Genomic DNA, 27,047 nt, shown 5'->3' on the forward strand with positions numbered 1-27,047 from the left:
GAGGAACGGCAGCTGTCTTCCTCTGGGTTTTGTTTTTGTTTTTTTTAACCTGAATCAGCTTCCAAGAGTTCAAATCGCCTCTTTCACAACTGTGTGAAACTTATCAAAACTGGAAATGAACACATGAGATGTTGAAATCATAACGTGGAACATTTTTACACGAGAACTGCTCAAAACACTTTAATTTCTCACTTTCACTTCTGCTTGTTTTGAGTGTTTCTCTGTTTTAAATGCATCAGAGATGGTTTGGAGAGTAGAAGCAGTCGGACAAATGCAGCTGAAGCTAAATGTGAAAGAGAAACACGAAAAGGTAATTAGTACTTAAGTAAAGACATGAGTAAATGTACATACGGCTACAAACACACACACAGACAGAAAGCCACATGTATGTCTTTGACCCTGGCCTCTCTAAGGCCAAATCGCACATGACCGCACACATCCAGCTGCTAGAGGTCAGGAGGCATCGAGGGAGGAAACCAATAGCCTCAGCTGATTGTTTCCTGCCTGTTCCTCAGCTCATCCTGAGAGTGTGCGTTTGTACTTGTGTGCCTAGCTTTGTGAGGACCCTTGTCCATTTTAGTCCCGTCATCAGGGCACGAGTGGAAAGTGGGCACTATTTAAATGGTTTCAGAGTTCAGGGAAGGATCGGGTTGAAGGTCTGGGAACACGAGGTTCTAACAAGGACACCAGTATGTGTCCAGTATGTGTTTTACACCGGTGAAGCCATCACATCGGATAAGAGGCTGCCGATGAATCGAGCCTTGTTGTGTCAGATCTGATAGCAGTGAAGTGAAGTGAAACCCTCCTGATGATGAAAGACCAGATGTGACAAATACAAATACTCCAAATATTCCAATGTTTGGCGATCGGATTTAGCCGGTTTGGACAACGGCTCCTTTATTGAAACACAGTTTAGATTTACAATTCATTGATTAGATCAGGGCGTGTACTTCTTATATAAACTAAATTCCTCGCGAGCAGATTAGAGACGTATTTTAACACCGTTCAGCTGCAGGTTCGCTTCTTTTTATCAAGACAAACAAATGTTCTTAAAGCCAACACGACACAAAGAGCCCGAGCACAAGTTTATACTTCAAGCCTTCAAAGCGGAGCATGAGATCACGAATACCTCATGAAGTTATTGTACAAACCATCAAACTTGTGCAGAGCTCACTGACAGGGTCACTTTGCACTATTTGCAGACTAATTAGAGAAAATCTATCCCTGTTGTTCCAGTCAGGCTGTGGAACTGAGCGACTTTGGTCAATAAAACTATGATAAAAATGTTTATGAACATTTTCAAACAACAAAAACTATAAAACTAAATGATGACTAACAATTAAAGTAATTTGTGTTTAATGCGTCTGCAGCGTTTGTGAAGTCACAGCCTGCAGCTTCCTCCTCGTCCGCAGCACATTTGTCTGAACTGCTGCACAAAACGAAGCTCTTAGCGTCCGTCTCTAATGAAGCTGATGGCTCTAGGAGGAAACTGATGAACTAACTACACTCATCTACACATTACCACAAAATATTAGACAATCAGCACTGAAAACAGGCGCAGGCAGCAGCGGGGATGGCCGGTGGCTCGTCGTCAGGTGACGTTAACGTTTCTGTCGTAAATCTTTCACGTTGCCGTCTGAAGAGTGAGACGGATCCAGAAACAAGTGACCTGCTCTGTAGAAATCGTGGCTGCGTTCACGTCCGTGTTCAAACAGAAAGGAAACAGGATTTCAGCGAGCAAGCTGCTGCTCTTCAGAGGAGAGGTGCTAAACGCTATGTGAGGAAAAGTGCATCGACTCCAGGAGCCAAAGTCAACACTGAGCCCGACCCCGAGGCTGTAAAACCTTGGACTAAACTAACTAACTGATTATAAAGCAGTTAAAATACACCTGCTGCATGAAATGCTGCCAGTGCATCAGGACTGATAATCTAACAAATTCATAAATAATGCATCAGACTTTTAGACTTTTTTTTTTCCTTCGACACTTTAAAAAAGCTCCGCGTGTTTTATTCTTCGACTCTGCTGCAGCAGTTCAAAGCAGCCTTTCTTCATCCTACACCGCTCTGCTGCTCCTGAATCCATCCTCTGTCTGCAACCAGCCATTTCAGCTTCTCTACCTTTCGGTCGCCCTCCCCAAACAACACCGCTACTTCAAGAACTGCCATTCTGTGGACTTCCTGTTCCACAGGAGGCACTCCAGCATGAATGGGACCCTATACAGCATTCATTTTAGTTTAAGGCATGAAGCAAGCCACAAAGAAATCCTATAGGCACTTCAACGAGTTACCGGAAGCTTCTGTTGTGCGTTTGCTTCTAACTTCTTGTGGGAGTGAGTTTAAAATCCATCCACTTCTTTTCCACTTCAGAGTTATGACTGTGCCGTCACAAGGCGAGAGGCAGGGCACATCCTGATAGGCTGCCAGTCTGCCACAAGGCTGAGACAGAATAAAAGACAACCATTCACTCTCAGTTTCACATCTACAACCAATTTAGAATCACCAAATAAGCTGATGTGTACGTTAGGGCTGCTCAATTAATCGAATTTTAATCTCGATTACGATCTGTTCTTTCAACGATCATTAAAAATGACTGGGCCGATTATTAGCCCCTCCCTCGTGCTAAAGTAAGGGATTACTATTGCAAAAACGGTAATTAGATTACCGTTACTTTCCCGTAGGAACGCTGCGTTACTGCGTTACTAAAACCGTGATTTTTTTGCAAGAATGTCTCATGACAGTGACGTAAGCGAGTCCGACGTTCGTGACAACAGCTGTGTGCAGATCAACAATGGATCATATATCGAGTGCAGAGAGAGTATGAGCGTGGAGCGTTTAAAGCGTGGAAGTACTGACCTTACTTTGAGTTTGATTCCATAAAAAGTGACAAAAACATTAGTGTCCGCTGTGCGTGGGAAGAAAACTTCTTTTTACAGCGAAAAAAAACCCTAAACAAATGGGAAATTCACAGAGAAGCTGCCGTATCCTTCCACTGACCGCTGCACGCCAGGGTAAACCTCCGCCTGCCCGACTCCTGCTTTACAGGTGAAAATAGAGCAACAGGACCGCTAGTCTTTGACTTTATTTATTTTCTGCTGTGTTTTACTTGCATCTATTTGAAAGAGTGAGTGTAGCACAAAAAAATATTTTATTATTTTAAAAAAGTAACTAAGTAATTAATTACTTTTGAAAATAAGTAATCAGTAAAGTAACTGGATTACTTTTTTTGGGGAAGTAATCGGTAATTAGTTACTGATTACTTTTTTCAAGTAACTTGACCAACACTGGTTATCAGTATTTGCACACTATTTTATATTATTTTTTGACAATCTTTAAAGTCATTATTCAACACATTGTTATTGTTAAATAAATATCGTCAAATAATCGAGATTATCATTTTTGCCATAATTGAGCAGCCCTAGTGTATGTCTTTGGACTGTGGGAGGAAGCTGGAGTTCATGCATACACGGGGGAACGTACCCACTGCACCCAGAAAGGCCCCAGCAGGCCACTGGATTCAAACCCACGGTATTGTAGCTGTGAGGGGGCGGGGCTAAAAGTGCACCGTCATGCCCTCACTGTGTTAACATACATATTTGTGAAAACTAAAATTTTTATTTTGTTTTTCGTCAAGAAAAATGTGTAAAAATACATTTTAGCAATTTAACACCAGCTTCAGTACGATGAGATTAGCAGCTCTGCCTCCCTTTAAGCCAACCTTCACCTAAACAGAAGGTTTGAACAGCAGGTGGGCGGGGCCACTGTGCTGAGATGACGATGATAAGGAAATCCTCTATCTATGACATCATATATTCCCAAGAATAGAAAAAAGCTCTTGGTAACAGCAGTAAGAGCATTCTGGGATTACGCGTACATACGCTGATCTCATTTATTTGAGACTCTGGTCATGCTTAGTGTGAGCATCCACGACTGCAACATAAGAGGCCGACTAACTTTGATATGTTTATCTCATTAGGACGGGTACTGGGGAGGATCTGACACTGAGGTTTCAGATAGAATCAGTTTGAAGTGCACGCTGGTGCACAGAAAGATGACGTCATCGCAGCAGCAGGACCGGCTGGTCTGGCTGTAAAACGTCTTCACAGAGTCAGAGGTGAAACGCTGCCGGCAGAAATATCATATCAGGGTCCGTCTCGCTCTGCTGACTCAGCGTTCTCTCAGCGCCGACTCTGCCAATGACTCAATGTGACAGAGTGCAAGTTTTTAGACTCTAATTGTACATTAACAAACAATGGCGTGTTACAGGGAGACAAAGCGCTCTGGATTAGATTGCACACGTCTGCCCGCTCTGATGTCTAACACACACAAAAACACGCCGCTGCAGGTGACACTGTGACCTGATTTCGACAAAAGGATAATTAAGAACGCACATGAGGTCAAATACACACACACAGACACACTCATATCAAATCAATGCTCCATAATAAGACACACTGATGGATTTCCAATAGCAGGATAACAACAGCCCTTCACCTGAAGGACTACAGCTGCGCGTCAACGATCCAAATATTTACGTTTATTTAATGAAGTGCCGACTCGTCTTCATTCCACTCCACGGCTATGGCAGCACTCAAACACTGGACAACAAATGACTGCAGATTGCAGCCAGTAACTGGGAGCTCAACCAAACTGAAAGACGCAAATGTTTCCGCAAAGAACGTGAGACGACCCGATGCAAAGCACGACTCGCAAACGCGTTTAAAGGCAGCCGTGCGGACGTTCGCTCTGTCTGCGACGTCCTTTCAAACAGATTTAATCATGACTAAATACTGCGTGAACGAGCCAGAGCAAAAGCAGTCCTCCTGCGGAGGCAGACAGCTGTGACCTCTGACCTCTTCACTTGAACAGTGATTTTAGGCCAGCAGCCAGAATCAACATCACTAAGATGGCAAGTTATTTCTTCAGTTAATCGACTAAATGTTTTGCTTTAAAAATGTTAGAATAACAGAAATTATGCAGTTTATCCACGAAACGAGTCAAACCAGCCCCTCAGACTGAGACTTTTACCAGTTCACTATGTTTGCAGCGAATCGCCACCTCTGATTAATTTATCAGTAGATGACTTGGTCACTGCTTAGTTCACTGTTGTAGCAATCCTCCATGGACTCCAGCTCCACCCTTTCTACTGCAGCTGATGGGAGAAGTCCTCCTTCCGCTTCTTCCGCTGTGAGCTGGAGCTCCACTCTAAGGAGAACCCTCAGCAGGTGGAGAACTGTGCAAGCAGGACAAAGACCATGATCAGTGGCTGCAGTCCAAAAGGGTGGAGTTGGAGTCCTTCAAACCACGGGATAAGAGTCTCTGTTAAGACCCAGCTTTATGCTTTATGACTTTGTAAATAAAATATTTGCAGAAGATAAAGTAAAGAGTAGTATACTTAAATAATCACTTTAGGACGTAACTGCATTTGCTTTTTAGGAATGATTTTCAGATGTTCAAGTTGTCATTCAATCATAAATTTTGTAACTGTTTCTGTTTTTGACGGATGCATCTTTCCAGGTAAGATGCTAAACCATAACTCTGCCAATAACACACCTAGAGGCTGTTTGCCAGTCATGAAACATTAAAAACTGAAAACATCTGTCCAGTAAAGCATGACTGGCATGATGAGATTAGATGCCAGTCAAGAGTGGTAGCGCCGTGTTTGAAAATAGTGTAAAACCTTCCAAATGTAACTAACGCTGTAATCACAATGTGAAGAAACGATGACATTTGTGTGTGGTGATGAAGCGCTATCAGCTAAAGCTGAACTTGGGCCTGGCTGTACTTTTGTGTAATACCGGTTTCTACCATAAGGTGGCACAGCAGGTCAGCCCAGCAAGCCATTAACAGCACGTTCTTACTTAGAACTGGAGCTAGGGGTGGGCGATATAAACAATATAAATTTGGCCAACGATAGAGATTTTGACAATACCGCTCTATCATGACAGCGCATGTTGATGATGTCATCAAGCTGCACCTGTTTTGGTCTAAAGCATCACAGCGGCTAAAACCATTATCATCTGCAAATTATGCCGACAGTCATAGCAAAGAGATGAAGCACTTTTGAAATATGGGGAAAGCCAAAAACTGCGCTTCCTCCACTTCCGTAACATTGATTCATTAATGTTGAATTCTCTCGCAGCTGCTCTGTTCCCATGTTGTTGCAGTATATTAATAACTAAGCTCGTAATGTGGATGAATAATCTCAGTTGTTCTCCTGACTTAAGTTTGGCCTGTGTGTAGCACCCTGCTATGCGATTGCATTTGTCCCTGACCACCAGAATCCCTCACGTTAACTTTTATCGAGTGGAAAAAAAGTTAGCGTTCATCCTCCAGCTTCACTGTGCTAATGTTATGCTAACATAGCCATGTCGCTAGAAATCACATAGCACAACATTATATACCAGCTAGTCCAACTTCAGTAACCCTGCAAACGTCACTGCTGTTTAGTTTTCTGTCTTCATTTATGTTGGAAGTGGTAGCAGAGCTGTACGTTTTAATTAGTTTCAAAAATCTCTCAGTCAGAACATGGTATGAAATGTTTAGGTGGAAACTAGCAAGCTAACTTCCTGCTAACTTCTAACTCTGTTAAATTTAATAACTTCTGTTTTCATGGATGCCTGGATGTTAAACTTAATTGTTACACCCGATAAAGCAGCAACGCTGATGATTTTATTAAAGATGAAATAATTTAGACCGTTTTTAACTCTTAGTGTTCGTTTGACTTTGGGACCTGAAGCTGACGGAGTTTTGGACCCAGATTACTCCGCGAAGCTCCTCACTACAGCAGCCGTAATGCTCTGACAATCCATCAAGCGGTGCGGCTTACCAAAGTTGTACTAAAACATTTTTAACAGATTTCTGCAGCCAAAATCGGTTCGAGGTCAGTAAGCACAACCAGAATTCATACATAAGGCACCCTCTCGATTTTTGAGAAAATTAAAGGATTTTAAGTGTGCCTTATAGTGTGGAAAACACGTTATACAGAAGAAAAGAATATATCGCGATATATATCGTTACCGCACATGCCTCAAATTATATCGCGATATGACTTTTAGGCCATATCGCCCAGCCCTAACTGGAGCCCCACAAAAGACAAACCTGATGAGGAAATTAGAGTAAAAAAATAATAAAGAAACGTTAAAAAGATCAGCGCACGTCTGAAAACACCGCCCCCTGGTGTTGGACGTTTTTGTCTAAACCTGACTGAGAGGAATTACAAAAACAAACCTTTAAATAAATGAACAAAAATCATCTCCAGTGCAAACTGATCCGGGTACAGCTGGCATGTTACAGCATGGAACAACAACATGTAATCATTTCAGAGCAGTTAGGGCAGCAGACCTCCTCGTGAGTGAACATCGAAACCTTATTTTTTGCATGAAACTATTATCTCAGTGGAAAAAAATGAACGTGATGTTAACTAAACAGACAAAAATTGTAACAAGTCCAACATATCATCTCCTATTGCATTCCTGAGACGCCAACTTGAAAATGAAACCTACGATGGACTTTCAAAAGCGCACACACATTTGTACTGCACTCTGTGCGTGTCTTATAGGCTCCGGGGTTGGTAGTTCAACTCCCTCTGGAGCTGAACTGTATCCCAAAGCGAAGGCAGATTAGCTCCAGAGGTGACTGCAGACTGGACACACACACACAAATGGAAAAAGTGATGCCGAGATAAAGCAACAGGCAGGAAAGTGAAGCTCGGTCTGGAAACATGTTGCAGCTTCACAGCAGGAAAACTGCAACTTTACGAGATGCATTACAATCACAAAGAGGACGTTACAGTAACAGAGAGGCCGAGCGAAATGTGAAAAGCACGCTTCCTCCAGAGGATCTGGAGTCGTTTGGCATTCGCTGCATCCAGCTGTGCTCCATCTACACACACCTGTAGGGAACATTAAAGTTTTACTTCCAATGTTTCTGCTTCCGCATTTTGTGTGAATGATTCAGGAAAAACAAACATTTGGTGCCTTTCGGACATTTTATATCATTACCATCCCGAAACTATGACTCAGCTCACAGTACTGGGCTGTTTTATCAAGAGCAGGGTGGCATTTAGAGTGATTTTTACTAAATGAATACACAATTAAGTCTTTTTGCACAAAAACATGCCACAACAATTAGTCGTTGCCTTGTTTTTTGTTAAGCTTCATGTTGATACTGGACCATCACCTTGAACACCAGGATGTTGTCCCATGTTTTCTCATTTTACACCAAATAACTCAGATTAAAAAAAGTTGTATTTGTTACACAGACCCTGCTTTAAGCACAATAAAAACAGATTTTAGTGTCGAGCTAAAGAATCTAATCAAATAATTCGAGCTGTTCCAGCCCAGTGCTTATTAGGTGTTTCATCTCAAAAAGGCTGAGAACAAGAAACTGCATTAATGAACGAATTATAACAGTCTGATTTACTCCGTGGTGTCTTTGCCTCGTCTTAAAGTCATTTGTTTTGCTCCAAACAGGCATGTTTCCCACCCCTCTGCGAGTGAAAGCAGCTGCAGGAATCATTAAAATCCCCACCTGCCTCGACATGAACGTCTTTCCCAAGTGGACGTAGACGTTTGTCCAGCGCTGCAGTGAGTCACCGTTTGATAGAGAGCAAGAGTTTGGAGTTATTTGGATGGCGAGTTAAACTACAGGCTGCATATAGATTAAAAAATGGAGGACATCTGTAAAATGGCGCTAAACATAAAGTGGAGCTGAGGCTGATGGGAATGTCATTAGTTCTGCTGAACTGAAGTGCGATAGGCACATGGATCTGATCCACGTTTATGTTTTAGAACTTCTTTGCGTGTTCCTGCGGTTTGCACGGTTTGCACGGTCATATCTACTCTCTGAGCTTCGCCGTGCGTTCTTCTTTTACCTTTGCAGCTTCCTCCTCCTTCTAGATTCATCATTGCTGCTTCTGGCCGCAGTAACATGCTAACAAGTGCTTTAACTTAGTGATTACTCCAGTACTTAAAATTCATCATCAGTTCTTATTGAGGTCCTTCGTTGGGTTGGGCAGCTGTGAGCATTTGGTGAATAGAGCGTGATGATGGAGATCAGCTGAGTGATGTTTCTCAGAGGACCATTTTTGGAAACAACTGAAAAATACTTTACAGAAACTAAGACAGTGAGATTGTGATGGGAGCAGCAGCAAGATAGCAGCCAGTTTAATTCCTGTCTTTTTAACCTCCCCTCCATTCTAAAAGCCCAGTTTCTTCTGATTGGTCAGCTTCCAAAAGCCAGCTGAGGGGCTGCACCCGTTCTTCATGAGCATGTAATGAAAAATCAACGAGTACGATGTTCAGAGCAGTCGGGAATCCGCTTTTCTGTCACTGCTATGTGCACGTTAGCATATGCTACTTCCGGTGCGGAAACTCCTGTGGGGAGCTTTGTTTCCGGTGTCCTATTCGCGTCTTGTTTACGGTCCAAAACAAGTTAAGCAAATGAATGAATCAAGCGGCGATTTACATTTCTATAGATGTCTCGGGCATTTACACAATATATCTGTAAATGATGTTCATTGACTTGTCGATATTTTTCCCCGCGCCTCAGAGCAAAAGAGAAAAGGGATTCAAATGTTATATTTCTCAGCTGTCCCTCGTTTATCGCGGGTGTTATGTTCTAAAAATAACCAGCGATAGGTGAAATCAAGTAGCCAATTTTATTTTTTTGACGGTGCAAAATGTTTCGTGGACATCGTGGACATACAGTACTGCACTTCAGAGTCACACTGCTAGCATCGATGCAGCGATTCTGTACTGTACAGGAGAGACGGCACGGAGGAGATCGTCTGCAGCGATCAGGACGCAGGACACAATGTGACGTAAAAAAAAAGCATGCAAACTTGCACTAAAACATCTGCGAAACAGCGAGGTGAAAGGTGTAATTTTGAAGGTAAGTCACAACATACCCTTCGTACATGCTAATGTATAGAAACCCTTACCAGTCACTATACAGAGATGTGCTTCTGAATGTGGACGATGTGTCTTCTGCTGCAGTTCTGCTTGTGTTGAGTGATGTAAACAACTGATCGATCTAAACTCTTTAAACGTCAAAATTGATCATTCGATTTTTTATGACAACAGTGGTGAGTGTTCCCACCTCCTGCTCTTTGTAACTTAACGCAATCTTTCCGTTTTCAAGTTTTGGACATGATTTTGGAGGATATCTTCGCACTAGCGAAGTAAAGCTACCGGAAATGTACAACCCCACATCCGGTCTCAAACCAGGAAGTTAGCATTTTCTCGTGCACAGGGTCAATTTTCCAGCATTGGCTCAATGAGCTCATCTGCAAAAAGCAATCCAATACCGATTACTGCCACCTGCTGGACTGGAGGGGAAACACGTTGCTGCAAAGCCACTGGCAACACAGCTGATTCACACAATGTAGACAAACAGTGTGAAGTGAAACAGTTCCATTCCTTAAAATTCCTTAAAATTCCAAATAGTGTGAATGGAAAAGCAGCTAAATGTGACCCGTGTACACAATCAGATTAAATATTGAAATCAAATATATATTTTTAACTCACAAAAATTGGTTCTGATACCAAACATCTCATCTTGGTCAGGTTCTAGACCAAAGTGATTCCAAATCATAGAAAAAGTCAATGCAGCTCTCTATTGGAAAACATATTAAGTCTAGAGTAATGAAGGGATAATGAGGGACCAGCAGACTGAAGCCCTGGCAGGACTAATACACTAATTTGAGCCAAACTGCAAACGGAACCGTGACTTTTTTTTAACTTAAAATGTCAAATCTGTGACCAAAACAACCGGAGATTCATTTCTTTTCCAATCACCTTAAAAATCTATGGACTAGTCGTTACAGCTCTGACCAGATTTATGGAAAATCTTCAACTCTGTGGTCATCATCACCTTCTTGGCTTTTATTCATCTGCTGTTTGGACTTTAAAGATGTTTTTTTTTCTCGTTACTTTTTATATTTGATTCAAACGTAACTTCATTTTCGCTCTGATGTTTTTTTATACGATTCATTTGAGATCTCCATTTGATTTTCTGTGCGCTGCCGTTATCTGATCCATGTCTCTCTGGAAAAGAGTTTGTGAAGCTCGCTCTTTGCAGATAATGTGTTTATCTGGGATATTGGTTAATCAGCTGGTTGTTGTCCTGGTGAAATGGGGAACATGTTAGAAAAACACCAGAACACTGAAGAAACTCCTGAGACGACTTCTTGAACGACGGTTCAAACAGAAGCTCTTTGTGTTTGTTTGCTTAAAATGATCAATCAGTGCGATTAACTGATGATCAAAGTGCTCGATCCACCGTCATCTCTGATCAGTTTTTGCACTTTTCTTCACGTAGGTTTGGAGTCATTATTTAATCTCAAATTTGTCTCCTTTATTATTGATCTGAATCTGACCCTGCCATCGATCAGATCATTGATCACAGGATCAGTGTTTAGCTGAACATCTGTTTGGTAAGGACACATGTGGGGGAGACTTGCTGCTACTCCTGGCACCATTTACATCCAATCAGTCATTATCATACAGCCCATCACATCACTTATTGATCGTGTGATTATTGATCGCCTGTGCAGGTTGATTCCTCTTCTTCTTCTTCTGCAGCAAATTTATGTTTTAATCCGTTTTTAATAACTGATTCTTTTTGTTATCGATTCATTTTTTCGCTATTTGGGGCCGTTTGGTCCTGAAACCTGATTTGGACTGTTTGTTGTTAAACTGATCACATCATTGATCGACTTGTAAACACATCAGCGATCCTTTACCGGGACTGTGATCCAAACGTTACTTGAGGATCAGCGCGGTCTGTTTGGTTGGGATTCTGATTGATAACCTTCTGCCTGCTGTGACTTGAGTGTGTCAGGAAGAACATCGATCACAATGAGATCATCACGATCGCGGCTCTGAGGTAAATCCCGACCCTGAACTCGCCGAACCGGGATCAGAAATGTGCCGGTCTCGGTTCCGTGAGCGGGGCTGATCCAGAAGATCGAGGCTGCTCTTCGGCACATGGGCAGTCGGATGAAGGCGGATTCAGAAAAACACAAATCCGGATTTGGTGCGTGGATCTCGGCAGCAGCCGGCGGTTCGTCCGCAGAGTTCGGGGCGACCATCGGACGCGTTTCCGGGGTTTCGGCTGCGGTTTTGAACGTTTTTCTGCCGCCTTCCCCCCCTTTGTTCTTCCTTAATGGATCGGCGTCTGGAGCTGTGCTACCTCCCAGACCCCCTCCTCCTCCTCCTTCTCCTCCTCCTCAGCCTCCCCCACCACTCTCCCCTTCACCACACACAGAAAAACACACACTTGCAGCTCAAAATCGCCTCTTTTACGCACCGAACTCCGCACTTTAAAATGGAGGAAAAACGCAGAGCGAAGCGGTCCGCTTGGTGCCGTAACACAGGCCGAACCCCGAGGGCGAAAGCAGCCCCTACCTGTGGTATCAACCAACCCTCAAGTCCCACTCCTTCATCCCCACTCGCAGCATTGAGAAGGAGGAAATTTCCACGCGTAAAAAATAAAGAAAGGGGGGAAAAGCAGGCAGCAGGAGCAGCTGATGAGCGGTGATGCGCAGGGCAAGCGAGGCGTTTTCCCCCCTGAAACATCCACTCACTCATACACCCCTCTCCACAACCGCCACCACCCCGATACCCCCATATCAGCCGCCCGGACCTGGAGAACATCACCGGCCTCTCCACCTCCAAACACCACCTACCCCCTCCGGAACCCCTCAGACCTACCTGCACGGGAACGCGCAGAAAAGTCCGATCAGTTATTTAAATCCACACAGTCCCACGCGCTTCTGCTGCCTTTCTTCTTCTTCTCCTCACATAAAACCTGAGTGAGGTGAGCTCAGCTGGAGGCAGCAGGAGGAGCCCGCACAGGTCACCGCAAAATCCTGCGGGTTTTAAAAAAGTGAGGAATAATCCAGAGAGCAGAGATCACAGAGCGCAGGAGCGCGGCGAGGTCTCCCATTCACACACAGCCTGCCTTGGCTTGGCTCGGCTCGGTCTGCCCCTACTCCACCACAGACAGCCCCCCAGCTGGAGCGTACCACTCTGCGCTGAGCTGGGAGGGGATACGGCCAATTAGAAGCGGTCATTTAAACCAATTATCAATAGATTAACCGGCTTATCAAAGGCTCGGTGCTCCTCTGAGGACGTTAGCTAACGCGGAGAGGAAACGAGCGTCGTTGAGAGGAATGGGACAGTGAGCGCGCTGTCTTTTTAATTGAAAACCAGCTGTTGTACCCCCTCCGAAAAGCCTCTAATGGTTCAGTCCAACTCCTTAATCTGCTGTTTTTCTCCTCCCAAAGCCAGATGTGGAGAGAGAAACTGAGAGAGAGACATATAAGTGCTGTGTGCGAGAGAGAGACCTATAGAGAGGTGCGGTGGAAATGTATAGCCTGCAAATGTATAAGAGAGAGAAAGAGAGGGGGTGAGGAGATGCATATCAAAATAAAGGGGGATGGGGGAGTGAAGAGAGATGGTGTAGAGACACATGGAGACGTGAGGGATAAAGAAACACAAATGAGAACCTGAGACGTGTGAATGAGGGAGGGAAGAAGCAGAGCAGCGAGAAGAAACCGAAGCAGAGGATCTAATGGAGAGAGACGCACAAACTGAGCGACACATGCAGGAGATTTCATCGTGCCTGATGATAAAAGTGCTGCTGCGTCTCCCAACAGGTGTTGAGTCATCGAGAGATACTGAAAAATAACAATAAAAAAGTTTAACCCTGTAAAGGCCAGCACAGCAGATCACCGCCTCCATCTGCCACACCAACCTCTGCGTGTCCTCCTTCACCACTTCCAGGAATCTTCTCTGAGGTCTTCCTTTTCCTTCCTGCCTTCAACGAACTTTGTCCGGCACATCGGTCTTCCCTCCTCACACATGTCTGACCTGTCCCTCAGATGCTTCCTGTTCTAACTCTGTTCTCCCAACCATGATGGCAGGTCTCACTACGCCTTCACTCTCGTGTCAAAAATCACCCCTGACACTCATCTCCACTCAGTCCACCCTGCCTGCTTTCTCACCCCCCCTACCTTTGGATGGGCAGTCCCGGATATGTAAACACATGTATCTGTGTTGCTTCTGCTCGTCTCTTCAGTTCATGCCTCCACATCTCCAGCCTCTCCTCCACCTGCTCCATATTCTCACCACAGATCACAGAGTCATCTGCAAACACGATCGTCCACAGAGACTCCTCTCTGATATCATCTGTCATCCTGTCCATCACCACCCCAAACAAGAAGGGGCTAAAGCCCATCCCTGATGTAATCCCACCCCCACCTTGAGCCCATGTGCCACTCCTACCTCTCACAGCTCACCACAGTCTCCCTGTCCTCATACACGTCCTGACTTCCTCACACAACACCACACTTCCTCTCTTGGTACCAATATCATATCTTTCTCTCAATCCACAAAGACACAGTAAAGCTCCTTCTGACCAGCTCTACACACCCTCAAAGCAAACATCACATCTGCAGAGCTTTTTCTCAGCATGAAGTCACACTGCTGCTCGTGGATCGTCACCCACAAGCCAGTTTCCTCCCGAGGCCGGATAAATAAGGAAGGTAGAGTCAGGAAGGGTGTAAAGTCTTTGCCAAATCAAACAAATCACACGCGAGAAAAGAAATAAGATGTTATTTTAAGCTCTTAGTGTGATTTCTTTTTCTCTATCACACGTGATCACGAAGCCTCTGAGGACAGGTGTGAAAAGGACCCCCCAGAGTCTCGCAGAGGAGACAGAATTCAATCAAGAGCGTTAATTAAAGTCTCTGTTTAGCTGTTTTAAGTTGCTTCTGCTGATTTCTGTCTCTTTATAGATATTTTAAGTCTTTTAAAGCAAGCTACTTTCAGCTGCTGCCTTACCACTGAGCGTTACGCTGCCCGGCCTTTATGCATGCAACAGGAATCAAACCAGCAGCTTTTCTAGTAAACGTGCTTTTAGTTGTTTTAAGTCTCTCTGTCGTATTTTTAGGGGTCTTTCTAATTTCTGTCTCCTATTTCTTGATGCTTTTGTGTCTTTTGTAGTTTTAAGTCTCTTTTTAGTTGCTTTATGTCTTTATGATGTCATTTTAAGACTCTGTCATCATTTGAAGGCTCTTTGTAATGTTTTCAATCATTTTGTGGTTCTAAATCTTCTTTTTTGTAACTGTTTTCATGTCTGTTCATTTTTTAATTTTTTATGTTTTTTTATTTTGTCTATTTATTTTTAATTTGCTTCATTGTTGTTTTCTGTCTCTTTGCTGTCATTTTAAGACATTTTGTAATCTTTTACATCTTTGTGTAGTTTTAGATGTCCGTTTATATATTTCATAGCTTTGTCGGTTTTTTATGTCTCTTCTCATCATTTTAAAATTCTTTTTCTGGTCTTTTGGAGTTTTAAAATTATTCATATATGTTTTAAGTTGCTTTGTAATGTTTTATTCCTCTTGGTGTTGGTAAGACTCGTCTGTCTTTTAGAGGCTTTTTGTGATGTTTTACATCCTTTTTGCAGTTGTGTGTCACTTTTACTTGTTTCAAGTTGCCTTGAGTTGTTTTCTGTGTCTTTGCTCTTATCTTTTATAATTTTTTTTAATGTGTCTTTGTAATCTTTTACATCATTTTGTGTCTTAAAATCCTTTTTAAATATTCTAAATTGCTTTGTAATTCTTTTATATTCCTTTATGTATTTTTTTACTGCTTTCTTTTTCATTTATTTGTGGTCACTTTATGTCTAATGTGTATCCATATGTACTTGTATAGAGTTATACTGACTTTGCCTTGCACATCCGTGTACAATAACACAGACGCGTCTACTTTTGTAACGAGTAAAAGCCTTTTGTTGATCTACATATTTTATATTTTTTTACATTATTTACATTTAATCTTTTACATTGTATATAATGTCTATTGATTTTATTGTTTATTTTAATATTTTAATATTTGTGTACAGCGCTTTGTGATTGTCTGTCTGTGAAAAGCGCTTAATAAATAAAGTTTACTTACTTACTTACTTACTTTTTATTTGACATAAATGTCCAAAGATATTTAAAATACATTTGTGGTAAAAACGTTGCTCAGTTATGGATTATTACTGAATGTACGTACAGACCCACTCACATGTTTATCACCATTAGTAAAGGGTAACTAAAGCAGTCACACACTTGGACGTCGCAGGTATAATTAAGACTAAATGTAGATGCTTGTGTAAAATTTTAAGCACATTTCATCGCTGCCTCTTGAAATGCAGCTGAAGGAGAATCTAACAACACCAGAACAACACACAGTAGGCTCCCTGTAATAAAGCAGAAGTGCGTGATTACAGATTAGTCACATCCTGACTGACTGATGAGTCAGTCGACAATCAGACAATAGGTGTGTTTCCACTGCGGGACTTTTCCTCGAGAAACAGAAACCTTTTGAGGAACTTGGATCCACCATAAGACAAAAAGAAGAATTACAGTCAGGTCTGTACATATTTGGACATTAATGCATTTCTTTTTTTAAACTTTTAATTTAGTCGCAGTTACCTGATGTATGTGGGGTTTGAGTGCAGGCTTGCAGCTTTAACTTCAGGGCTTGAACAAAACTTTCGGACACCCACTGAGGATTATAGACTGTCATACACACCTCACATCTTCCAGTAGCTAACAGGATCTTCTGATATGAAATTTTCATTGTGTTGAGATTTCTTTATCTGATGTGTGGACGGCACTGACACCCCCACAGATGGTGTTTCCTCCTTTGTGGTGCTTTTATTGCAGCTCTCTCCTGTTTTTGTTGTTGTTTTGTCTTCACTGAATGAAAAACAGTTTGATTGGCTGGAGATCCGGTAAATCTCTTTGTCATTGGTCAATATTTTAATTTGACCTGTTCCTTTACCTACAAAAACTCGACAGTACTTTGGGGTCATTAGTGTGGAGTGCAGTCAGCTTGGCTGCATTTGGCTGAATGTGAACAGCCACCCTCCTAAAAGCAGACACACATTTAAACCCCTAAAAATACTGGAATCATTGATTAATGGTTATTATAATGACATATAATCAAGTTAAGCATCAAAACAGTAAAAACGATATTTTTTTATATCAGACACTAAAATCAACCATCTAAAGTCAGCTATCAGAAGCTAACAGAAGCTAACTCGAGCTGAGGCTACGCGTGTCATTCAGGGCGTCGTGAGGATGATTTAGGGCAAATAAAACTGAAATAAAAGCAGCTGAAATGAGTGAAGTCGGAGAGAGTTTGATGTGGTCTGTTAGCAGCAGACTCAGTGTTTCCACACCGAGCACGCTGAGCCTAAAATAACGAGAGGGGGGACTCGGGCTGGTCCGGGTTCAGGTTTAGGCTGGGGTTACTTCTGGGTCTGCAGCACAGGGTTGGCCCTGTAATCAGCTGACAGCTCTGGTTTCGCCTTCGATCTCTCTGTAATTTTCTTAATTGAAGCCACTTGAGGGGTCGAGCGCTCAGTTCATCCTCCTTTTTTTCCCTTTCTATGTTGCCTGCATCCTGCTTCCTCTGTCCTTTCCTTTATTTGGTCTCCTATTTGGTTTCCTTTCAATATTTCTTTCTCTTTATTTTTCTTCTCTCCCCTGACTTGGTTTCATTTTCTTTCTTTTCCTATTATTTTGATTCTTAAGTGCATTCCTTTCCTATCATTCACTTTCTCCTTTCTATGTTTCTTCAGTATTGCTTTGTTTACTTTTCTGCTCTTCCTTTCCTTTCCTTTCCTTTCCTTTCCTTTCCTTTCCTTTCAATAGTCCCTCGGGGTGAGAAAGAGGAGGAGAGTATAAGGCTCAAAATAAAGTGATGATAAATGTTTTTGTTTTGTCGTTTTTGTTTGTTTTCCAATTTAAAAATGAAAATAAAGCTTGGGGGAAAAAAAGTGACGATAAATGTTTAAATTAATGCTCATTTCCTTTTTTTTATGTCAGTTGAACCAAAACTTTGTGAATTAAAAAAGAAAAGATAAACTCTCTCGTCTCCTGCATTTGTCTTTTTATTTCTCCACCAGGCTTGTTTTCGTTCTCTCGATCATTTTCTTCTCCCCCTCCCCCGTCCAACCCCCATCTCCTCCATAACTCCCATTCTTCAGTGTAAATTGATGCTGATCACCCGTTAATCTTTTTAAGTTGCTGTGAAACAGCCAGCAGCATGCATGACAATGGTCCTCTCTGTGAGTCTGTGTGTGTAAATGACAATGGCTCTGTGTGTGTGTGTGAGTGTGTGAGTGTGTGTGCGCACATTGTGGTTTCAGGGCCTACTGTATGCTTCCTTTTTTACATCGCTGCTACAATTACTGCACATCTGGACCCTGCATGTGTGTGGACTCAAATTACTGGTGTTGTGGGAACTCTCCTCCATTACAGGGACTCAGCCCCGCTGTGTGAATTAGATTTATGCACGTAAACACAGTTTTTGGTTAGAATAAATCTTTGGAAAAAGAATCAAAGTTAACATAATGTCCTCTCAAGTCTATCAGCATGTTGTGAGGGCAAAATCCAGATTACACATCGCACTGTGGGGACTTGATTTCCTTTAAGAAAATAAACAAAGTTGTTCATTAATTTTTGGTGTGAAGACTGAAGGAGTAAGTCGTCAGGAAATGAATGGAAAACGGCGTAAAGTCCTCTGAAGTGATGGAAAACACGTGTGTGTGTGTGTGTGTGTGTGTGTGTGTGTGTAGCTGTTAGTTTAATCCTGAGTGGAGTTTACGAGGTTGAAGCCGCAGAGCAGAACAAATTCTCTGTGTCTCTGTCTTTATTTATTTTTACTTCTCTTGAGGTTTGCCTGATATCCAACACATCTGCTTGTTTGTTTGTGTGTGTGTGTGTGTGTGTGTGTGTGTGTGTGTGTGTGTGTGTGTGTGTGTGTGTGTGTGTGTGTAATCCAGAACCCAAACACACTTAGAACAGGGAGCACAGTTTGCAGCTCTAAGCTTGAAGTGCGCCCTGCCCTCGTAGATTTGTTTCTGGCGGCGTCTGTTTTCAGTTTGGGAGCTGTAAAAACCTCTGAGTCTGACCTGCCCATGAGCAAACAGCACAATGACACAGTTAGAGACGAGCTCGTGAGCAACCAGTGAATCATTCACCAGCTACTTTCCCTCAGGCACTGGTGGAGGCCAAAAACTGAGCTAAAACATCAGGACTCCTTTACTAGGATTCATCAGCCTAACCAGATCATCCATTGCCCATAAGCACTGCAGTAGCATTACATGTTTGTTAAATCAATCAATCAATACACGAGTAGGGATGGATATTGATACAATTTTTACGATTCTGTTTAACGATTCGATTCTTTATCGATTCTTATTTTTTAAAAAGGAGAACACTAAGGTCGATTAGCTCAGAACTTTGTTTTATATCTTCTCTTTGAACAAGATAGAAATTTAGGAGTAACATGGCCTTACAGACCCAACAGTGAGATCTTAAGAGATCCACAGCCTACAGCTCTTCAATGGGGTGTCACAGGGTCCCCAGGAAAAACATTGTAAATGTAAAATAATAAAATAAATATTCTTCTGTAGCAATAACAAAGTATAACATAAATTATTCTGTAGCAAATAGTAAATCGGGGGCATCTGCTGTGACAAATGGGTTCAAGCCTTTGACCACAAACTGAGTCACTGCTCGGTGACATTCGTCTATCCTGCCTGAAAGGAGACGCTACGGTAGACTGCAGCGAGAACTGCCAGCGTCTGAGCCAGACTCTGTCTGTCTCTCATCATGGTCACCTAAATGCACAGTAATGGCAGGTTTTGTAATAAGGCAGATCGCGCTAACATAATATGCACTGCTAGTTGATTATTTACCTGCCGCATTAACGGGAGAGGACGTGCAAACGTTACCGCTGCTGCTGGGTTGAGATTCACGAGTCCGGAGCCGAATTAAAAACACGACATTCATTTAAGGTCATCGCGTGTTTTGTGAGCAAATGCTTTTGCATATTCGTAGTGTTTCCTCCCTGAAATGAAATATCTACTTTGCAAGTATTGCTAGTAAAGTATAACCAAACTTTTGAGCGTCTGAGCCGCTTAGCCGCCATGTTTCCTGCCAGGTAAATGACGCTCCGCAACGTGGTGACGTCATTCGGGGCGACTGGAATCGATAAGGGAATCGTTTGCAAAAATGTCAACCAATTCCAAGGGATTGAAACAGTGGGAACCGGTTCTCAACAAGAACCGGGTTTCGATACCCATCCCTATACACGAGTTGTGAAATTAGCTGCTTATTGGACTAAATAAGACACATCACTAAAGACACCTTTTTGTCTTTGGCCCTGCACTTATTGTTTGTGGCACAGTTCTACAAGGAAACAGAGATTGTGGTCCATAGTAACATGTTAGCATCACACAGATTTGCCTGTCAGCTGAGATTCTCCCACAGACGGATTTCCTGAATAGAAACAAAGGACAGACTCATTGACCCTGTTTTACAGCACCTGGAACTGAACGGTCCAGCTTCGCTTTGATATCACAGGAAGTGATTTAAACCTCTCAACTTCAAAGCAAATAATTGAGACATCAGTCAATGAGAGTGCAGCGTATCTCTTATTGACGTGTCAGAGGGTGGAGAGGGTTACCAAGGCAACCAGAGCCTGGAATGGCTGTTAGCGGTCGACCATCATCAACAAACTGATGTGCGATGAGTAAATCGTTTCTTGTGTGGACCCCCTTAAGTTCTGGAAATGTGTTACTGTAACTTTGGCGGCTTCCTGCCTTTAGCGTGGTCCAGGATCAACATTGCAACTAACCAATCCTGTTGTCTGGCCGTTCAGTTAGCGTTAGTGAAAAAGTTAGCTAATGCAATTAAAAACAACCATGAATAAGTTAAATTTGGCTAGCAGCAAAACTACTTTAATAATATATATTTTTATATTGCATAAATTAATAAAGGAAACACTTTAAATGCTTAGAGAGTTTTATACAAACAAAGACATTTTTCTTTCTTTTCCCTCCATATTCCAAAGCTTTGACATCATCACATGATCAGTCAGTAGCAATGCTGATCCTGGGCCAACATTATAATGATGATGCAAGGACAAGGATCTGCAAGGAACTTTAGTTTATGTATGTAGCTGTCATACTGCGGTGTGTTATTAATTTTGCTGACTCAAATGCAGGAGGTGAGAATCAGGAGCTTAAACACAGAGCAGAGCTTTTAATGTCAAACAATCGTTACAAAGTCCAGAAAACAGGAGAATAAACTAAAGCAAGTCTGGGAATCCAAGGTTTCCAAAACTTAAACATACAAATACTGAACTAAGAGACACGCGCAGAGGAGGACTTGACAAAGGACAAAGGGAGACTAGGCAATATATACAAAAGACAAAGACTGAAATGGAAACAGGACAACTAACCAAATCAGACGAGAAGCAAAATTCAACACAAGACGGAGAGCAACTAAACTATAAACGGGAAGAGAGACACAGCAGAAAGGGAAAACATGGTCAACTAAAAAGGGGAAGAAGAAGGACAAAAAGGTTAACACAAAGATGAGCTCAGAACAGAAAGGGAACCCTCAAGTGGTTTCTGCTAAACCACCATCTGTCTTTTATAACAAAACAATAAAGAATAAATAGTCATCAGAAGATAATAAAGCTCACTATAGTGCAAGGAAACACAAAACCACACCAATGTGAACATAAATCATTTCTCAAAACCGAAAAGGAATAATGAACTAACTGCAAAACCAATGGCCCCAAACCAAAGACACCATAACAGTAACAGGATGAAAGCCTACATTTCATATTTGGTGTGAACGCACCGTAACAGAAAGCACCTACGAAGATTAAAAATAGTTATCCACTTAAGGGAAGGAAGGAAGGAACCACAAACTGACCCGGATAAGAGTAGAGGTCATGATTTCCTCATGCGGCAGCAGCCAAGTGAAACCACCTTTGCATGGCTGCTGCAACATTAGGCAACTACAGCTGAAACACTTGTTCTGCAAATATTTGGATGCAATCTATTCTTCTTGGCTTTGTGACGGTGATTTCTGACAAGTTGTTCAGGGAAAACCAAGCAGCGATTTAAGGTAAGTGCTAACTTAGCTAGCAGCGTTGATCCAAAGCTAATGACAACAAAGAAGAACTTTGCGGCTCGCAAAGGTGAAGAAATCGTGACAACGAACGCCATGAACTCGTGCCGTGAGGTTTTCTTTAAACCTTAGAAGTATGCAGCACATACGAGGAATAAGATGAACTACTGTGCTGAACAGGTGTCAGAGCTGAGCTATGATTAGCTCTGACTAAAGAGGATGTTATACTGAATAGATGTGTCTTCCGGAAAAAGAATAAAGCTTCGAGATAAACGTCTAATTCTAAGACAAAATCGTAAGTGAACAGCCCGAGGTTATTAAAAGAGGTGCTGAAGGATCAGATTCATGTTTGTTTTTTTTGTAAAAAGTGGGTGCTTGCATTATTTGAGGTTAACGCGTCACCGAGCTGATCATCGAGCTTCTTAGTGACAGAGACAGCCTGAAGGAAGTCGAAGCTGCCAGGGTGAAGACAGACACTCTGTTGTTAACAACAGAGACAGAGTCGTTGTTATTTACTGATGCATGGGATGGATTATGAATTAAGTTGCTTGAGGAGGTCTCCGCAGAAGTTGCTTGTCAGAAGTTTACACACATCATGGGCATGGTGGTCACAGTAATTTTGGACTTTTAATAATATTTTTGGACTGTTCTTTTCCCCGGGCTGGAATGATTGTACAGCACGAGTTTAAAAAAACATAAACTGGTTGCCCAAATTTGAAGACATACACAGAAATACATACATGCACTCACTTATTTTAATGAGTGTTGCCGAAGGTTCTGCAGTGTTTTTTAATTTGACAAGGCCAAAACCTATTAGCTTCCCAGTGTTGGGGAGTAACGGAATACATGTACCGCCGTTACGTATTTAAAATACAAAATATGATTAACTGTGTTCCGTTACAGTTACCGTTTAAAAAGGTGGTATTTAGAATACAGTTACTTTGTTGAAATAAATGGATTACACGGCGGTACTTCCCTGTTTCATATTGTGGCGGGTCAGGACTGTTTGGGTTTTGTTTGACAGCTACGTTCTGTTGTTCCAGGCGGCAGCGTTACGGTTGCCATGGTTACAGGGTGACGCTCTCTCTCTGCGTGTTTCCTGGGTGAGAGAGGCCTTTTTGTTGTTGTTGTGCTAAGCTAACAGGCAGAATGCTACAGGTATAGCTCTAAAGAATGTAGCATCATAGGCAGTGTAGTCCGTGCTGCAGGGAGAATGGACTGCCATACACGTTATGTGTCTGTGAGCGAGGGAGGGAGAAAAAGGAAAAGTACGAGCTGTCATCGAGCAGAAACGGGAGCTGGAAGCATGTAAATATAATAATAACCACTGCAGCCAAGAAGAGAGCCTGACGAGCCCAGTTGTAAGTAAGCTATTAAGACTCGACTGTACACCGTGTTCGTGTTTTCCTCCAAAAACAATAAGTTCTGTTGGAGCAGCCTTTCAACGCCTCTCTCTGTCTCTCACTAGCAAAGTTGACCCAGACAACAAAGTAAAGCTAGTTTTCAGCTACGAGCCCGACACAGAACCCACCGTGTTAGTCAGAGGTCCCTTTACTACGGTTCGGAGCCGCGGACCTTCAGTAACAGTAATAAATCACAGCAATAGTACATTCATGTAGTTGTAAACAGCATGATAATATATTAAGTAATCCAAAGTATTCAGAATACGTTACTCTCATTGAGTAACGTAACGGAATACGTTACAGAATACATTCGGGGCATGTATTCTGTAATCTGTAATGGAATACATTTTAAAAGTAACCTTCCCAACACTGCCCATTAGTGACCATGATTGACTACAACTGGTAGTTTCACTCAGCCAGCATACAAAGGTTTTGTTTAACACTCTTCATCGGAGTGGCCAATGTTCCAAACAATGAGAAACTCCAAGAGACTCAGTAAAGATAAGAGAAGGAAAACTGAAACAGTTGTACGCACGTTATCTGAATGTGTAACCACTTTGTCAGCCTCTAGTTTCACTGCCAGGAACTAAGAGGACCAACGACGGAAGAAGGTCTTTCTCCAAATTCAAAACATTCAAAAGCAGTTGAAATTTAAAAGCACTGACATGGAGAAGGCAAATATCTTTTCCAGAAAAGTTTTATGGTCAGACCCAATTGACCAAAACAATAAAAGGTATGTTAGGAGGAGTAAAGGTGAGGTTTTTAAACCCAAGACCACGATACCAACTGTCAGGCATGGTGGTGGTAGCATCATCCTCTGGAAGAAGGAAGGAGAGGAACTATTCAGTTCAACTCAGTTTTATTTATATAGCACCAAATCACAACAACAGTAGCCTCGAGGACCTTTATTATTAAAGGTAAAGATCCTACAATAATAGCGTCTACTTCCAACTTCTCCATCTTCACCTCAGATCAACAGTTAGATGGTTGAAACTTGGATCAGGAGCTTGGTGATGGCTACCAAAAGGATATGGTCAAGGTACAGCTCGCTATGACCAAATATTAGTGGGGGGTCTGTAAGCGTTTGACCCTGAGTGGATTACAGAAAATCCCAAAATAAATTCAAACTTGTTCACCTAATTCTTGAGTTTTTAAAAGTCATTGAAAATGTAGGAAAAAGAAAAGCTCAAAGAAATAAAAGAAGAAAATTGCCCTGACACTATGCCCGTGATGAGTGTGTGTTCAAAAGTTCGCCCTGTGACTATGATAACCTATGGATAAGATTTCCACCACACAGTTAAAACTGGTAAAACTCTACTGCGCATGTGCCAGCACAACAATACGATTGGTTCATTTGCTTCCTGGGTCAGCTGTGGATTGGCTGTCTTTGACAGGAGGCAGAGGCCAACTGCAATCTTTGCCATCACACAGATTTATATTTAGTGTCCTCTGAGTACCCGATGTCTCCGTTGTAATGTGTCTGCCTCCAGCTCTCCTACACAGGAGCACCACCTCTAACTGAAGGAGACACAATATGTTGTTTTCAAGGTTTTTAAGATCATTTTCAACTCCAAACATTTGGTGAATGTCTTGATTGTGTCTACAGACACTGGTAAAGTCGTCTCTGCTGACACCGTGCCATCTGATTGTGGTTTAACTTCAACCTCAGAGTTTCCCCCGGCCCAGAGTTTCTCTTTCTCTTCAGGGATGGGATAGCCACCAGGCGTGGTACTGAGGTGGTTGCTATGGTTGCCACTAAGCCTCGCTCTGACCTGATTGTTCAAAAAGAAAAAGAAAAAAACAAAAAAAAAAACAAAACAATGAGGGAAAACTTCAAAGAGGAGCTGCTCAGTTGCCTAGCAACAAGGCTCAGTGGCAGGACTGCGCTCTCTCTCTCTCTATCTATCCCTCTGTTTCATCACTCTCTCTTTCTGCTAAACCACTATCTGTCTTTTTCATCACTCTGTAGGTCTGCTTCCATCTGTCTCTGTCTCTCCTTCAGCCCTCACAGGCTTTATCTCGTCTCTCACTATTTTATCACTCCATTGATAGGCTTCTGTTTCCCTCTCTCTCTCAGTCTCTCTCTTTGAGTTTCAGCCCCTCGTCTCCTCATTCATCAAAAGTTGCTCTTTCCCTCGGCCCCCCCGTTTTCCCCTCTCTCACTCTCTGTCAGCATCATGTAATGGAAAATATGTGATGAACATTTATTTTTTTATAATTTCATCACGGATAAAAAATAAAAACAGGGATAGATTTAAGGCACGAATGTGGGATCTGGAAAGTGAAGCTAATGCAGAAGAGACTGCATGTCCAGCAGGGGGCGCCTCCTGTGGCTGTAAAAAGAAGTCCCTGGGTAAACGGCTCAACTTTTCCCTTGATTTGTGAGCTCAGCACACACTTTCATTATCGGTTTGTGGTGTCTAGTTTCAAGTCTTAATGAATAAAACATGATTTAAAAAAAATTACTGCTCCCAAGGTTATGCTTGATCATGTGACTGACAAATTAGTTACACCAGCTGTACAGCGCACGATCAGTACTGTGAAACAAGTTCAGTCAGAAGCTGATTAACCAAACGATTAGAGTTGGAACTATTCAACCATTTTCTTTTCATCACACTACACTAATAAAAAATGTTAAAAGTTTTATGTAAAACACATTTTTGTTTAAAAATGTGTTGACTTCTGTTAATTAAAGTAACAATAACTCACTGCTGTAACTATGCAAAGACAAACTGTGCTCCCAACTGTAGAGTGAGCCCCCCACAGTCCAACAAAAACCCCCTACCTCTTTCCTGAAATTACCAGGAAGAACTGGAAATGTATAAACGTTTGTGGAAGAAGAATTTATAGCAGTGCTGTTGGATTGGATTGCATTATACTGCACAGGTGTTCCTAATAAAGTGCCCAGGAAGTGTACAGCTCACACATACACACACAGGCGTAGATATGTGGACATGTGAGTGATGGGTTTAAAAAAAAAAATCCTCCTTTAATTTCCATTATCGCAGTCTATCACTCGATTTCATCGCTCTCCTTTTTCCTTCCTCCATCTATGGATGCCTGTGGTCTCTCCTCCACTGAAGAAGCCAACACCCATGACCTGTGTGTGTGTGTGTGTGTGTGTGTGTGTGTGTGTGTGTGCACACGTGTAAAACGCCTGTAATAAATGGAGTGTGCTTTGTGGCAAACTGGCAGCTGGCAGCACGAGAGTTGCATTTAGTGGTTTTTTAGACTCAAACCGAGGGACAGACAAGTGTGCATGGATATGTGTGTGTGCGTGTGTGCATGTGTGTGTGTGTGCATGTGTGTGTGCATGTGAGCGTGCATATGCATGTGCATGGATGCGTGCGTGTGTTGGTAGACTTCTTTGATTACAGCAAGGCTTGATAGAGAGCTCAGCCCTGTGGTTGCAAAAGACAAAAGACACAAAAATGCACACACACACACACTTTGTTGTACAGTGTGTGTGTGTGTGTGTGTGTGTGTGCTGAATCATCTGCTCTTTTTTTGAACCTGATTCAGATCTGATGATGTCAGTCTCTCTCACACACACACACTTTTGTGTTTCCATCACTTCAGAGGACATCACTTTGACTCATTTCCAGCATCACACTAAAAGTTGATGATTTGCTTTATGGGGACTTCTTTTT

At 42.3% G+C, this 27,047-nt stretch overlaps 1 protein-coding gene across 2 annotated transcripts in view; it reads right to left on the reverse strand.

The window, feature by feature from the left end:
- Positions 1–12,973, reverse strand: part of plxna3 (plexin A3) — a 157,530-nt gene extending 144,557 nt beyond the window's left edge. Inside the window, exon 1 of one of the 2 annotated variants that reach the window (XM_087833900.1) lies at positions 12,714–12,973. The gene's annotated coding sequence lies outside the window, so the exon portion shown is untranslated. Of the gene's footprint in view, positions 1–10,796; positions 10,979–12,713 lie in introns of those variants that run through there. The other variant, XM_087833902.1, reaches the window with a different exon arrangement.
- Positions 12,974–27,047: the final 14,074 nt, after the last annotated feature.

This window comes from Neolamprologus brichardi, chromosome 20 (assembly GCF_056152115.1).
Source record: "Neolamprologus brichardi isolate AB-2024 chromosome 20, ASM5615211v1, whole genome shotgun sequence".
Lineage (NCBI taxonomy): Eukaryota > Metazoa > Chordata > Actinopteri > Cichliformes > Cichlidae > Neolamprologus > Neolamprologus brichardi.